This window comes from Oryzias latipes, chromosome 2 (assembly GCF_053564925.1).
Source record: "Oryzias latipes strain Hd-rR chromosome 2, Olatipes_Hd-rR_3.1".
In the NCBI taxonomy this organism is placed as follows: Eukaryota; Metazoa; Chordata; class Actinopteri; order Beloniformes; family Adrianichthyidae; genus Oryzias; species Oryzias latipes.
The window spans coordinates 13110760-13125578 of NC_136238.1; the positions used below are offsets into that span (position 1 = coordinate 13110760).

The following is a 14819-nucleotide window of genomic DNA, read 5'->3' on the forward strand; positions in this document are numbered from 1 at the left end:
TCAGGTGTTCTGATTGAAGGGGTATCAACTGGATGCCCTTCACACTTTGATGTAATCTGACCATTACAATCTTTCTCTTTGCTGATCTGATGTCTAAAACAAAAAAAACAGTGACTTTGCTGATCTGAAGACCCTTGCACCATAAGCACCAGGAAATGGAATCCTTTCAAACCCCGGCTGTCAGTGGACAAACCAATGCAATAAGGGCCCATTAGATTTATCATTGCTTCAGAATCACACGGCCCGTTTCCCGCAGCTTCAAATAATGGACACCTCATTGGGAAAACACCCACAACCCTTCTCTCTTTGCGAATAAATTGCTATTTGTGTTGACAATCAATTCATTATGCAGAGTTTACGCAGCTGGAGCGAGGAACCCACACAGACCTTCCACTTTTCCACTCAGCCTTTCACCTCCCGCTGCTCCACAATGGATTTTTCCCCTCGAGGCCAGCATTCAGGGTTTACATTCCTAATGACCCGCCATGATTCAGTCTTGATTGATCAGCAGAAATCGAGTAATGACTTCCAATGTGCCAAGAAATGAATCTGGGAGCGATTTTTAGAGCTGCATAAAGCATTGTGCTTCCTAGTATCTTGCTGGGTTGTGAAATAACTCATTGCCATTGGCCGATCTCTCACTGCGGTTGGCTCACAAATCCATGTATGACAAACTGCAGTAAGCGCTCAAACACTTGGGGGATGACGGCATTCGTTGTATTCAGCCCGGAAAGATGAACGAGCCGCTGGTTGTAATGTATTCACGTAGAAAAGGCTGGAAAAATTGGCATTGAGACATAACAAAGTGTGTCCAGATGCGTCTTTGAAGAATTATGATGAAACAATGCAAACTGCGTCGTGGCTCGTCGGATTTGTTCAATTATCTTGGTGGGGAGGTGGCAGCCAAGCAGTTGGACCTTGATGAGGTAATGACAAATCCTTCTATTGTGGTTGTTGATGATCCTCGAACAGAATTGGCAAGACAAGGACTGCCCAACCCTGGTCCTCAAAATCGACTGTCCAATTTGTTTTGTAGAAAAATGCTAGCCTACCAACTGTTGATTGGGTGATTCTTCTTTCGGATTGGCTAAAAACACCTAGCAAGGACACTAGAGAGGGCTGAAGAATAAGTGAATTTTATAGACCAGGCTTGTAACAGCTAGATTGCAGGTTCGATTGCCACCTTGCCCGCCTATGTGCCGAAGTGTCCTTGGGCAAGACACTGAGCCCCACCTTGCCTCTGGTGGTTATACGTCGGTGCCAGTGTTCGGCAGCGGGGCTACCATCAGTGTGTGAATGTGTGTGTGAATGGGACTGTGACTGTAAAGCGCTTTAGCTTTCAAGGAAAGTAAAAAAGCGCTATACAAGTATTTGCCATTTACCGTTTCCGCATAATATACTGTATTTCTTGGACTATGCGTTGCTCCTGAGTACAAGTTGCAGCAGCCAAAAAAAACCCCAAAAAATAAAGCACAACAAAAGAATAAAAAAATCATTATTAAGTCACACTTTTAGAAAAAAGTTTAGGTTATGAGTGGGAAACAACCGCTAAAGGGCAACTGATAGTTAGTGGGAAAATGCTAAAAATATGAGCATATATTTATCTTTAAAATCATGTATAAGTCTCCCCTGAGTATAAGTCACACCCCTAGCCAAACTATACAAAATAACATGACTTTTAATCTGAAAAACACGGTAATTAAGCTATAAAAAAAACCTGTTTGGAGGCAAACCGTCAATCCAGTTTCATCTAAACTATCTGTCCCTTCTTTGCTGAAGTTATCCATACGTAGGGATTTTTAGCACCGCCCCTGAGTTTGCATGCAGCAGAAACCCCTTGTTCTCTCTGGCATTTGACACAACTTTGAACCCCCCAAGTCCTCCATTGTAACCAGTTGGGTTTTCACGCCAGCTGGAAAATCCTCTGTGCTTTAATTAGGCTACTTCTGCTGGATGCCATTCCATCTTCAAGCGTTCTTTACTGAAGGGCTTACATTTTTTTTTCTGATTTGAGCTTTGAATAGAAGAAAACAGTTAGGGTAAAGATCATTGTGTCTGGCAACAATTAAAAATCCCACATTAAAACACCCTTGATGGATTGAAAATGCAAATTGTATGCAAATTAGCATAGAGATTCATGTATTAATTTGCTGCACTGAGTGGTGATTAGGTGAGTGGGAGTAGGCAGCAGTCATCAGCGCCTGCTAATGGCTAAAAACACTGTTTTTTTTCTAGCCTTCATTCAGTCAGGGTGAGAGGTGACCTTTTCTTTCCTTGCTCTGCATATAGGGGATTTGAAATTGATCTGACATGAAGCATCTGACATATGTCAGCTGTTTGTGTCTCTAGGGGTTTTGAAAAAGAAGGCATGATCATGGCAAGCAGAGGCTCTACACAAAGCTGCTCTTTACATCTTAATTAGGCAGAGTTTGACCCAATCCCATGTTTGGCTGTTGCTACTGTCTCCTTCCTCACAGATGAGAAAAGGGTACCAAAGGTTTTCATGATGTGATAGACCATACACCACTCAGCATGAAGGTTTCTCAAGTGATCATCTACAATGACCTTGACCATAGACCTTTGGGTATTGAATAACTTTCCTGGTATACTGTAAATAACAACAGCATACTCACTGGGAATATTAAGAAGATTTTTCTCTTTTTAAAAACAACAATAATGCGTTTATTGGGTTCCACTTTAATTCAACAGCTGCATGCTTGGGAGCGCGCTTGCTCGGAAAGAGCTCTGACCAGAACAGAGAAAAATCCACAAAGTAGAAAACCAGCGAGTCCTGCCAGTTCTCCAACTGTCCTACATTTTAATAATCAGGTTTACCTACAAGATATTTTTCCACATTTCCAATCCATTCATCCATTTTTTTTAACTCACTAAATCCTGGGGTTCCTGGAGTCTATCCCAGGTACTGTTTGGTACACCCGGGACAAGTCACGGGTCTGTCACAGGGCCACACAATCACACACACACCTAGGGACAGCTTGTAATCATCAATCAACTTGCGAACCCCCAACTCTTTTACCTTGTTGGCCTAACACAGGTGCTTGGGTTGGGTTATGGTTAGGCCATTTTTATTCTATGGGTAAAGTTATTTTCACACCACCTTTGGTGAATCGCGTTCCATGTCCATTACAGTTGATCAAACATGTTGGATTTGTCTGACAAATATACAATGAACAGGTGTAAATTATTACTGATCAAACTACCACTACCTTTGTTGTCAATAGCCATTATGGAGAGATTTGGACACAATCATAGATTTGAGTAAACACCAAATGGTGCATACAGTCATAGATCCCAGTAACCAATGCACAAACACACATTTACACACTAAATGATGGTTCTGCTACCTTGCAAGGAACAAACCTAGAACCAGTAGAAGAAATATAAGGAAACTTTGACACATGTGCAAGCAAGGCAAGAACCGATCCTGCAATTTTTCAGAGGTCAACTGCTCTACCTCTGCTCCCCAGCCAACCCAAAGAATGTTGAAGTTGTGGCATATGGTGATTCGGGGACATGTTCGGGCACAGACGCATCCATTCTCTTGTCTGTGAAGTTGTTTAAACGTTTTTTTTCCTTTCTTTTTGGTTCCACACAGAAGCATTCATGCAAAAATAAGGAAAGGTAAGAAAAATCTGAGGAAGCTAAAAATGACTATGTTGTTGGCTCTGTGAGACTCAAACAATCCCATCTTTACCCTTCTCAGACAAAAAACAAATAAAGTAACTAAAAACTTCACCAGTTATGACCAAGTTTCATATTTGCTTTTGCGTTGTAGACGTCTAAACAAACAACAGAACTACTGTAGCATAACAACGAATTGTTATAAGATTTTGCCGCATTGGTATCTCTAAGCATTTCTAAAGACAAACCAATGATGAGGATGAATGATGTTCTGACTGATAAACAGAGTGGTGTCTTTAGGACCTTCTGATGATCTTGAAAGACAGATCTGCTTGTGAATTTCATAGCACAGTGGAAAACATGGAACTCTTTCTGAATAACAATTATACCCGTGATGTTAGTTTTTGAACAAGGAGGAAACCTCCCAACATCAATCATCCAAGCAGAGACCTCGGGAGCAACTGCAGGATGAAACTGAGTGGCTCCTCAGAGTGTGGAGACAACAAAGACTTAAGAAAGGATTTGATATAAGACAGCAGGATGCATCACTCTTCAATTATTTATCCAGTTATTCTCTTTGATGACAAAGAGAACACCGGAGATCTGAACACGTGCAGCCTCACATGCAACAGTGGGTTTTATTTAAGGCTTCTGGCGCTTTCTCTTTGGTCGGCTTTGGCTGCCTTCCAGCATGACGCTCTGTCAAACCTGCGTCCGCCGTGTCAGCCAATTATGAAGAGCCTTTTAAAAACCCGAAATAGGCTACACCCCTGACTGCACAACGATTTGACAAACGGATGGGAGGCTGGGGTCAGTGTAGCATGGCGTACCTGACACGGCTGGCTCTCGTCCAGCGCATTATGGTCTTTTCATGGAATCCCTGGAAGAAAGCAGAGAGGAGACGGGTCAGAAGATCAACAGATTCTGACTAACTTTTCTTCAAAAGCTTGCATGTTTAAGCTTCAGTTTACCAGGAGTAAACAAATATTAGCCCCGTCTATAAGTTTGAACCCATTCTGTCAGGAAAACCCCCCGACAGAGTTACAGTTCTCTAAAAAGAGCATTACGTCCTCCATGTGTAGAGGCTCAGCTGAGCGCGAACTCATCTTGACGCCAGTTTTAAGTGTAATCAGCCGATGGGCTCATCAGTATGCTGCAGCTGCCACCCCCATCCCCAACAAACAGCCAGAGAAGGCAGACAGATCTATTGATGCCGTGCTTTCAGGGGATCTTATCTTTCAAGACTCACTTATGGCTCGCAAAAGGTCAAATGGAGTTTTCTGGTATCAAATTGGGCTTTTGAGTTGATTAATACGTGTCTGAGGAAGACGCTGCGTCAAAGTGTGATCAGTTTCACGACTGGTACCAGTATTTATTTATTTTTTTCTCATGGAGGGCAGACTCAGTAAATTATGCATTTGGAAATTCAAGAATCCACTGAATAAGACAGAGATCAAAGAGTTTGTTGAGATATTTACATTTAATAAACAATAAACTGAGACCAAACTAATTTAAAGCTGTTTAAATAGTTTGTTGATGGGAAATATCATAGTAGGAACTCTGTGCACATGGAATGCATTCGAACATGCACCCGTACGAGGGTGGACCTGTAGGATTACTTGGGTTTTAAGTTGTCTGAACCTATTGAGGATCATATTAGGGGAAGAGCAGGTGTGTTTTGTGATTCCCTTGAGCTTCGTACAGCAATCTTGATACTGAGTGATGGGCATTCAAAAACTACAGAAAGCATGTTCTTGATTGCACTTTCAGAATGTGCTGGAAGAGGCATGGTGCAAAATGTTAAAGTGGATCAAATCTTGTTATTCTTGCTGTAGGGTTTTTCTTTCCCAGCTCTATTACGATTTAGGAAATGTTTGGTGTTGTGTAAGTCCGGCTGGGTCACACTAATTTTTTTCTCCGTGATCAATTTTCAAACAACTTCCGTGTTTTGAAAATGATGTCAAAGTTCAACTGGTTTAACTGTTAATGCACATTCAATGGTTGTGTGTTTTGCACGTGGAGCCCAAAAATGGATAAAAAAAACCTTTCATAGCATTGCACGAACGTAAGAGTTTTAAAGGTGGACGCCCGAAATGCACATTTACGCACTTTTCGTTGGAAGTGGTCGCTTGAAAGCCTGTTTCCGAGCCCAGTGTGAATATAGCAGAAGGGGCGTCATGAAAATGAAACCCAGTACTGTCATGCATGTGGTAAGTGTACTGTGCCCTTACACCACACTCGTCATTAATAAAGTACACTTTACTTTACGCCCGTAGGATGCCCACACAAACTACACTCTGTTGGTCTTGTAACTTGAACAGCCCTAATGGATTCATTTAGCAGTGCCAGGATTCAAGGGTGTTCAAAATACAAAAATATGTACGATGTCCCTACTTCACCCTTACTACCCCTTAGTGTTGTTCAGCACCTGTGGCCTACAGCATTTCCATAGAAAACAAGATGCAAGTGAACCTTTTCGGAAGATAAAGAAGAAAACTAGGAGAAGTGATAGAGTAAGGGTGACCATGTGCCATGACCCCTTTTGACCTCAGAGGATTGTTGTGATGATAAATATTACTTCTATTTGGAACCAATTCAAAAGTGTATTACAACCTAAACTACAACCATCAAATCCTGTATCTCTATGAAGTGAGTCCATTTCGGAGCTCATGTAAAAAATATGAGGTTTGCTACTAAAAAATATCATCGCTGCTTTACAGATTCATCATTCTGTCAACAGGATCCAGTACAAAATGCCGCTCCTGAGCTCCACATGTCTTGTTTTGTTAGACTAAAAGGTTAAATCAAATCTCAAAGTAACAGCAGATGTTTTTCACCAAGCAGTTCCAAGGAAGCAGCTCCCCAGAGGGAGGCAGAGATGCTCTGATTCTGATCAAAATGGTGCGAGGACAGACTGACATGCTCCAGCGAACATGGTGGGAGAGCCACCGCCACGCAACATGAAAAAATCAAAACAAGAGCACAGCGTCAACACACGCTGGGAAACAGCAGAGGCTTCCACCCAGCGGACTCGACCGGCACGCGGCGATAGGGGCTTGGATCCTGGGCTGCAAAGCGAGAACGCACCTCCAGTGACAAGCTGCTCGTGCCGCCAAAAGGCTGTCAGAGAGCCAGCATGGCTTATTAAAGAGATGCACACAGACAAACACTCATTAGTGCATCACAAACTGTCCTTCTGGCGTTCAGCTTCACTTTAGAAGCTAATTCAGCCGTCTCTCTGGTGCATTTACCTCACAGAAGAACGGAGCCTCTGCTCTCCATTTACATGATGTCTTTGACGGCAGGAAAAAAGCTCTGCTTTTGGAATGCATTACACACACACACACACACACACACAACACCTCGTCACAGTGCTAATCAGCATATTATGAATTATTGCTATCATTACAGTGGGTGGCTGAGAAATAGCAGTAGGTCTTAATTATTCAACAATGAGAAATAATAAAGGGAAAAGCTAATTCACCCATTGCTTGTGCAGCCAACAGTCATTAGAGGAAATGGGTTCAAACTTTCTGATTTTTGTGTTTGTCTGCCAGAACTCACTGGAAAAGTCATCATAAGAGCAGAGTAAATGTACGAAATTATTATAAACTCGTTAATGAATATTTGGGGTGTTGAACTTTTTTTTTTTTGTGGGTAATTAAAGATTTCTAGCTCATCTCTTGGCGCCAGTTTATGTAGGTTGCATCATTAAATCCTCCTTATTTGGAAATGTGCATAAATAAAAAAAAACTAAAAAAAGAAGTTCTTTGTCTTTTTGCTCTGCTAATGTTAGGCCAAACAGGCGGAACAAACATGTCCAATAAAAAGTCAGTAATTGTCAATTTGAACAAAACCTTTATTTAGACACCAAAGTTGTAAAAAAAAAAGTATTTGAGGTCCAATAAAAATAATTTAAAAAGTGCAAAACATATATACGTATTTTTAATATTTAATCAAATACACAAAACCAAAGTTCAATTTTTATCAACGAGTTTAATGTGGACGGAACTGATGTTTAGCAACTGGTTACCAGTTGGCAGTTTGACTGAGATTAAGCTTTGCAAAAAAAGAGACGTTTGTATTTCCCGATTGAAAAGTCAAGGCAGTGAGCATGTACTCACCAAGTGTGAGTACATGTGCTAGCAATGGGTAGCGACAGTCTAGTGTAAAAAGAAAGTGCGTTCAAACACTCACTTGTTGTTACAATATAGAAGACATGGAAGATGTTGGAGTATCGCTCGGGCGTATTTGTCTTGGAGAGCTCCACAATAACTCTACAAACTTTACAAAACCTAATCTAATCCTATGTTCACCCTGTGCTAAAAACTACATGATCAAGTGACCACTTCTAATAAAAAGTCTGTGTAAACATGTGCAAGTGCACGTTTTGGGCTACAGCGTTCAAAACACTTGCGTTCATGCATCTGCTTTCGGGCTCTACGTACAAGACATGCAGCCATTAGACACCCTTTAAAAGTTAGACCACTTGACGAATCAGAGAATCAGATTTGGTAGTGACGTATGGGTATGGCATTCTTTTAAAAACATGTAGATACCAGCCGTTGGGAAAGAATGAACCTGGAACAAGAGTTGCGACTTTTGCACCGCGTCAACATTTCACACCAACAGTCTCCCGACTATGAGTGCATGTGCTTGTATTGGGTAGCAACAGTCCAGTGTGAACACCACATGCTAAAAGCACATTCAAAAATGCAAGTTTACCGGGTTCTTGGACATGCATACTGTATGTAGGTATAAGCCTAAAGTCCTAAAACTTAAAACAGCCTTACTGGAAGAGCCCCAACAAGTTTTTGACTCTTTTGGTCCCCTTAATGCCGGGGGTTAGTGACATCTTATCCTGCCAAGATTCTGACAACCATGGAAATAAACAGATGGCTTGAAGTTAGTCCAATGCAAAATGTTTTTGGGTCATTAAAAGAAAAATCTCCCATTGATCAGAATCTCTGCATCACCTTCTTTTCTTAAAAATTGCTGTTTGTGAACAGTCAAAACGTTTGAATTAACACAATAGAGAAAGAAAAACACCATGACCTTTTTCCCTTTAATTTAGAATCTATCTCACACTTGGTTTATCACAGCCATTTTCTCTACAGCCGTTTTTTATTTTCCTTTGGCTCATTCTTAAATCTGGGGGAGAAAATTATGCCAGTTTAATGGCCTCACTGTTGGAGTCAAGAGGCTAATTGATCCTTGGCTTTCTTGGTAGAGACGTTTTTGCCTGACCCAGTTTAATCCGTTGGCGACCAGTGGACGCCAACACAAAGGATCCAACCTCATTGGGCCACATTCACAATGTTATTACATCATTGGATGGATTTGTCACAATCAGACTTTTTTCAGGAAAGAGAATAGTCTTTCCTTGTTGATTCAATTAATTTAAATCATTTTTAATCATAGCACATGAATGTTTATCCTAACTAGCATAAGATTACATTTAATTGACACAAGTCACCAAACTGTCTTGAATTGACCAGCACATGGGTTGGTTGTCACCCTGATGGTTTCCAGTAAAAAGATATATATTTGTAACTTTTTAAAGTCCCTTTTAGTGTCTAAATTTTGCCTGAAATTGCATTTTTAGGTGCAAAATAATTATTGTAAATGCTTTGGGATGAGGGAGGGCCTGATAGCAGCACCCAGTGCTTGTTAAGAAGAACAAGGATGATCTCCTGTCAGCATCTAAAAACAATAGAAATACTTCATAAATGGTCATTGGCGTATACTTATACAGCAACCTTGTTAGACGGCCTAAGGTGCTTTAAAGTCACAGTTTCTTTTACGCACGATGGGTCTGCTGCTGAAAACTAGTGCCATTTTTGACGGGATCAATGTGGGGTTCAGTGCCTTGCCCAAGGGCACTTGGACATGTGGGCAGGCAGGGTGGGAACCTAACCACCAATTTTCCGATTAGAGGTTGACCGCTCCACCTCTTTCCAATGGCCACCCCTGAATGTTTCGTTTGGTGTCATGTTTTACCACGTTTGACAAAAAGTAGCTGAAAATGGGCTGCCAATAAAAAAAAAAAAAAAAAAAAGCTAAGTTGACAACAATTCTACAAAAGACGAACATTTGGGGTCCTGAATTTCCCAAAACCAGACAAATAAAGGGCTGGTTTCCTAAAAAAGGGTTTGAAATCAAAATATAATTCAATATGGAAATTGAAGAAGTTTGATTTCCTCTAGGACATTAAATCCTTAAATTTAGCATAATTCCAACGGATTCTGAAGTGGACAAAAGCAGCTCTGCACTGATATGCAACACTTTTCTGTAGTGTTTACACAATGAGCGTAGATCAGCGGATTCTGACTCAGACAAAAGCAGCTTTGCGGTGATAAGCAACACATTACGTTGGTCTGGATCCAGTGTAATTACATCAATTGTTACTTTTAAAGAGTTAGGTCAGTTGTATATTGTGCCATCGGCTATGTTAAAGGGTTAAAATCGTTCTGAAATCTGGTTTAGTCGTCAGAATGTTTCCTATCTTTTCTGTTTTGTAGGGCAACAATAAATTTGCCTTATCCTTGTGACAGATAAGTTCTGGTGTCAAATCCACTTCATCACCATAATTCCAGGTCTTGCTGAGTAGACTGCTCTTCCGTTTAGAGTATTTTCCTGTATCCACAAAGCCGTTTGTGCTACAGTGCTCCTATGACCTTTTCCAGAGATGGCAATCAAATTTCTGGCCATTCACAGCAGAGACGCAGCTGATTCATGGCTCCAAACTGCTGCCCTTCAGGAGAAAACCAGGTTACAAAACGAGCGGATGTTGGTCGCAGACAGAAACGATTTCACCACACTGAAGGAAATGTGCTTTGATCTAATTTAGCTTTTCAGATTGGCTTTTGTCAGAAGAGGATCTAATGGCCAACGGAGCCATTTGTCAGGCCCTCTAACAGCTTTGCGTTTGTGCCGTTCGAGAGGTTAACACAGACGCCATGTGAAGCGGGATTGCCGGCAGGGCGAAAAACGCTAATTAATGTTCAAACTAAAAGGCATGTTCCTGTCAGCTCCAGTTAGAGAATCCTATTCAAATTGCGTTGCAGGTGTGCAGCGGTCTGCCGTTCAGCCTACACCGCCAAGTTACAAAGCCCGGGGAAAAGAAAAAGCAAGGTCAAAATTCGTTGCCTTCTCTCTGGATTCAGCTTCAGCTGAAATTCTGCCACAAATCCAGATCACACGACTCTTTTATAGCAAAGCTGTACTTCATTCTCTGCCAGCGCAACACAAAACCCCCCCATGAAATCTCTGTAAAGCCTTTCAGATCAAGCAAGCTCTGAATTATTGTAGCCAGGAGGATATATTTACCACAAGAACAGTCTTTAAGGACATCCGGCCAACTGAAGATCTGAGGATCTGACTCAGCTTTGACATCCAACTTTTTTTTTCATGGGAGGTTGGTAAATCAAACTCATTTCCTGCTGGTGGGAAATAGATCAGTCGATGAGAGAGCCCTTGAAAAGGTGGGTTTGATCCGAGCTTGCTGCGGTGTCGCCTAAACCCAACGGGGCAGATGGCTTTTCATGATGACAGGATGATGTGGGGAGAAAAGCGTTCTACCCCCCACGCCCCCTAACACACACTGAGACTCATAAACAGTTGTTAAAGCAAACCATACCAAAACAAGTACAACGTCGCCTTTACAACAGGCAAAGTTTGTGAGTCTTTATCAAACTGGGGGCCAACTCCCCACAAAACAACAGACAACATCCTGTTTTTCTTTATTTTCCATCAAAAACGGCAAACTTCCAGCTTTGTCAGGGACATCGACTCTTCCATGTCATTAGCTGTTCAACGGCATTGGTTAGAAACTCTTTAACACCGGGGATGTCATCTGCAACACCTAAATAACACATGCTCTTTGACCTTTTTACAATTCTGCATAAATTTACCATAATCAAATTACAAATCACAAATTAACATTATACAACGAGCCACTTAGCCACTTTACTCAAAAAACACAACACAACTCCAGCTTAAGCTTAATCCGGGGTTATACAGCAGGACGCGTGGCGTGCCTCTCTGCGAATACAACTATCTTCAAATTACTTAAAAAGTTGATTTTTCTCCAAAAAAGAGAGCTGACCATGCCCCCGAAGAAACCCCAGGAATATGAAGATCTCAAAAAGTCTCTTGACATTATTCAAGAAACGCTGAAAAGTTTTATGGATCAAGTGTCGGCTAAGCTAACACCGCTCTGGGATATGATGGAAGAGTTCCGAAGATTTCGGGCTCAAAACGAGCAGCGAGAAAACCGGGTCGAGATTCTGGAGAGAAGACTGGACGATGTGGAACAGCAAGTAAGGATGAATAATGTCATTCTCACTGGAGTACCAATCAAGCCTCGAGCGAAGCTTAATGCAGCTGAAGCTAGCACTGCTAATGCTAGCGCTAGCGTAGCTAGCAGTTCTAATACGGAGAGCGGTGGAGAGTCTCTGGAACAGCAAATACATTCATTTCTCACATCTAAAGGGATTTCCCTGGATCTCAATACCATCGAGACCTGCCACCTGCTCCCCAGGAGAAAGGAGACGGATAAACCAGCGATCCTCATCAGGTTTGTGAATCACAAACACAAGCTAGCTCTGATGAATCAACGCAAAAATCTCAGAGGATCTGCTGTTTATCTGAACGACCATCTGACAAGAAGGAATGCTGAAATCTCAAAACATGCACGGCTTCTCAGGAAGCGTAAGCAGATTGAGAACACTTGGGTTAAAGGCTGCAGGATTTACGTCAAACCACTCGGTCCAGAGGACCGGGCCAAGGTTCTGGTCGTGAACACCATGAAGGACTTTGAGAAGTGCTTGATTACGGTTGTCTGAAACAACGTGGAGTAATAAATCAAAGAGCCAAATAATTTCAAGAAATATGACACCTGGAATCATCACTTTCTCTGTATGTCTGACGTAACCTGAATAACAGCAGAGTTCTGACCTGCAGACAACTTGACCTCAACTTTCACCGTCGCTGATATCAGCTGAAGAAGGATATGGACCTGAATCTAATGTCTGCAGACATAACATCGAAGAGAACTATAAACTCTGTTTTGAACCCAGGAGATCAGCTGTTATCAGTAAAAGAAGAAATACCAACCTTGGACAATCGACAGTTATGGACCCTTTTTACTCTTCCCCTACAGCATTTCTTTATTATAAAAATTTTTAAAAAAAATAAATAAATAAAATAAAAATACAAAAAAAAATAAAAAAAAGTAAAACAAATGATTAATCACTTATTGAAAATTGTTAAATTGATTGACTTTTGATGATATTACTTCATTAGCTCCTAAAATTGATAAATTGATTCAAAAATCTTTCCTAATGTAGCATAACTTTGCACATGTTTTTAACTTTTGATACTTGATGAAATTTTGCTATGAAAATTCCTGAAACAGTGTTGTTTCTATTTTACTGATATAGTATTATGTTTTAACATAATTTGCATATATTTCAGATGCTGCATTTGCCATGTTGATTTCTAAAATAGTTATTTTTGACGTAATACTTAAGTAATTCATCTTTGGCATGTGCTTTATTGATACCTTATGATTGTTAATTCTGTCTGATAAAACCTAGGAACCGGATATTGATAAATCATGTAATAAAATGGTTATAGTATAACGGGGTGGGATTATATAAGTTCGCTTCTTTCCACTCCCTTTCAAGCAATATTTATTAATTATGTCTAATTATCCTAAGTTTGATTAGTTACTGTATGAATGTATAACTGATGATTATATTGTTTTTGTGTATTATTTCTATTTGCTTGAAATAAACCATTTCAAATTCAAAAAAATTCAAAATTCAAGTGTTCAGACTAGGCCTGCACAATATACCGGAAATTTATCGTTATCGCATAATCCAGCTCTGCAATACGCATATCGCAAAAGACGGCAAATATCGCAATAAATCGTAAACATTAAATGTGCTAAAACAATCTTATGTCAGCTTGAACCATTCAATGAATCAAATAAATCCCTTAATGCATTTGACCAATCGGATGGAGGTCTTTTATATTAGATATTTTTACCTAAGTCGACGAGTGACATTTGGAGTATAATTTTTAAACTGTTGCAATGTAATGGGAATGGTTATTTGGTTATTTTGCTATTTGTTTATATGCCGCAAATTATATCGTTATCGCAATTTTAATCTCTAATATCACATATCGCGAGTTTTCCTCATATCGCGCAGCCCTAGTTCAGACAAACACGAATGATCTGATGGAAAGCTAACTCTTCTTTGGGATTTTCTGGTAGAGAACGTTACCCTTGGTACCACCGATTATGATACTGCTGGTACCAATATTCTGGTCCCAAAACCGCACAGCAGCTCCATGTCATTACACAAACAAAACCATGTTTGACAGTTTACTATTTGGCCACTCATTTCTGGTCATGTTCACCACAGTTCCAAATGTCTTTGTTGTGATAAGGTCTAAAATCTTTATTACTTTAAAGGTTTATTATTTTGACATAGATAAACTTACCTAAAAACAGCTAAAAACAGTAAATGGCATATACTAATATAGCACTTCACTGCCTTACAGTTCACACACTGATGGCGGCTTTGCTGTCTAACACTGGCGCCAACCTATAACCACCAGGAGCAGTGTGGGGTTCAGTGTCTTGCCCAACTTTGCTGCATCGGCGAACCTGTGATCTTCCAATTAGAGGTTGACCGCTCAACTTCTGCTTCAAGGCTACCCCAACGTAAAAAAAAGTCAAAAACGTGCCCGTTTAACACTCATCCTTTCAAAATATAACTAAATCCCCGAAGTGTTCTTTGCAGTGTTTTCTGTTGAAAATGAATGTTCTTGTGCTTCTGTCCTTTAGTCTCTAGCAACCACCACAACTCCTTCCCTCCTCATTTGTCTTCACTCGTTGCCGTGGCACCTTGTGTGGTCGACAGTGATGGAAACATCTGCTGACACCTCCACCTCTCAAATATATCAACAAAATAAGAGATAAATAATGTTAGGAGGCACTTTGTCCTCCTGTCAAATGGTTTTAATGGCCTGCTTTTTCACGTGTCTTTTTTTTTGTCTTGTTTTGACCCGTCAGTATCGTTTCTTGAGTCTTCTTGAGCAGACTTAAAAAAATTGATATTTTTCTGTTCCGCACTTTCAATAGGCTACTATTCAGATGTCCTTAA

The 14819-nt window shown here is 40.6% G+C and overlaps 1 protein-coding gene across 4 annotated transcripts in view; it reads right to left on the reverse strand.

Moving 5' to 3' along the window:
- LOC101163306 (beta-1,3-galactosyltransferase 1) overlaps positions 1-14819 on the reverse strand; it is a 148569-nt gene that overhangs the window by 62101 nt on the left and 71649 nt on the right. For all 4 annotated transcript variants that reach the window (XM_023965349.2, XM_023965358.2, XM_023965352.2 and 1 more), the window contains one exon: positions 4473-4522. The gene's annotated coding sequence lies outside the window, so the exon portion shown is untranslated. The remainder of the gene's footprint in view (positions 1-4472; positions 4523-14819) is intronic.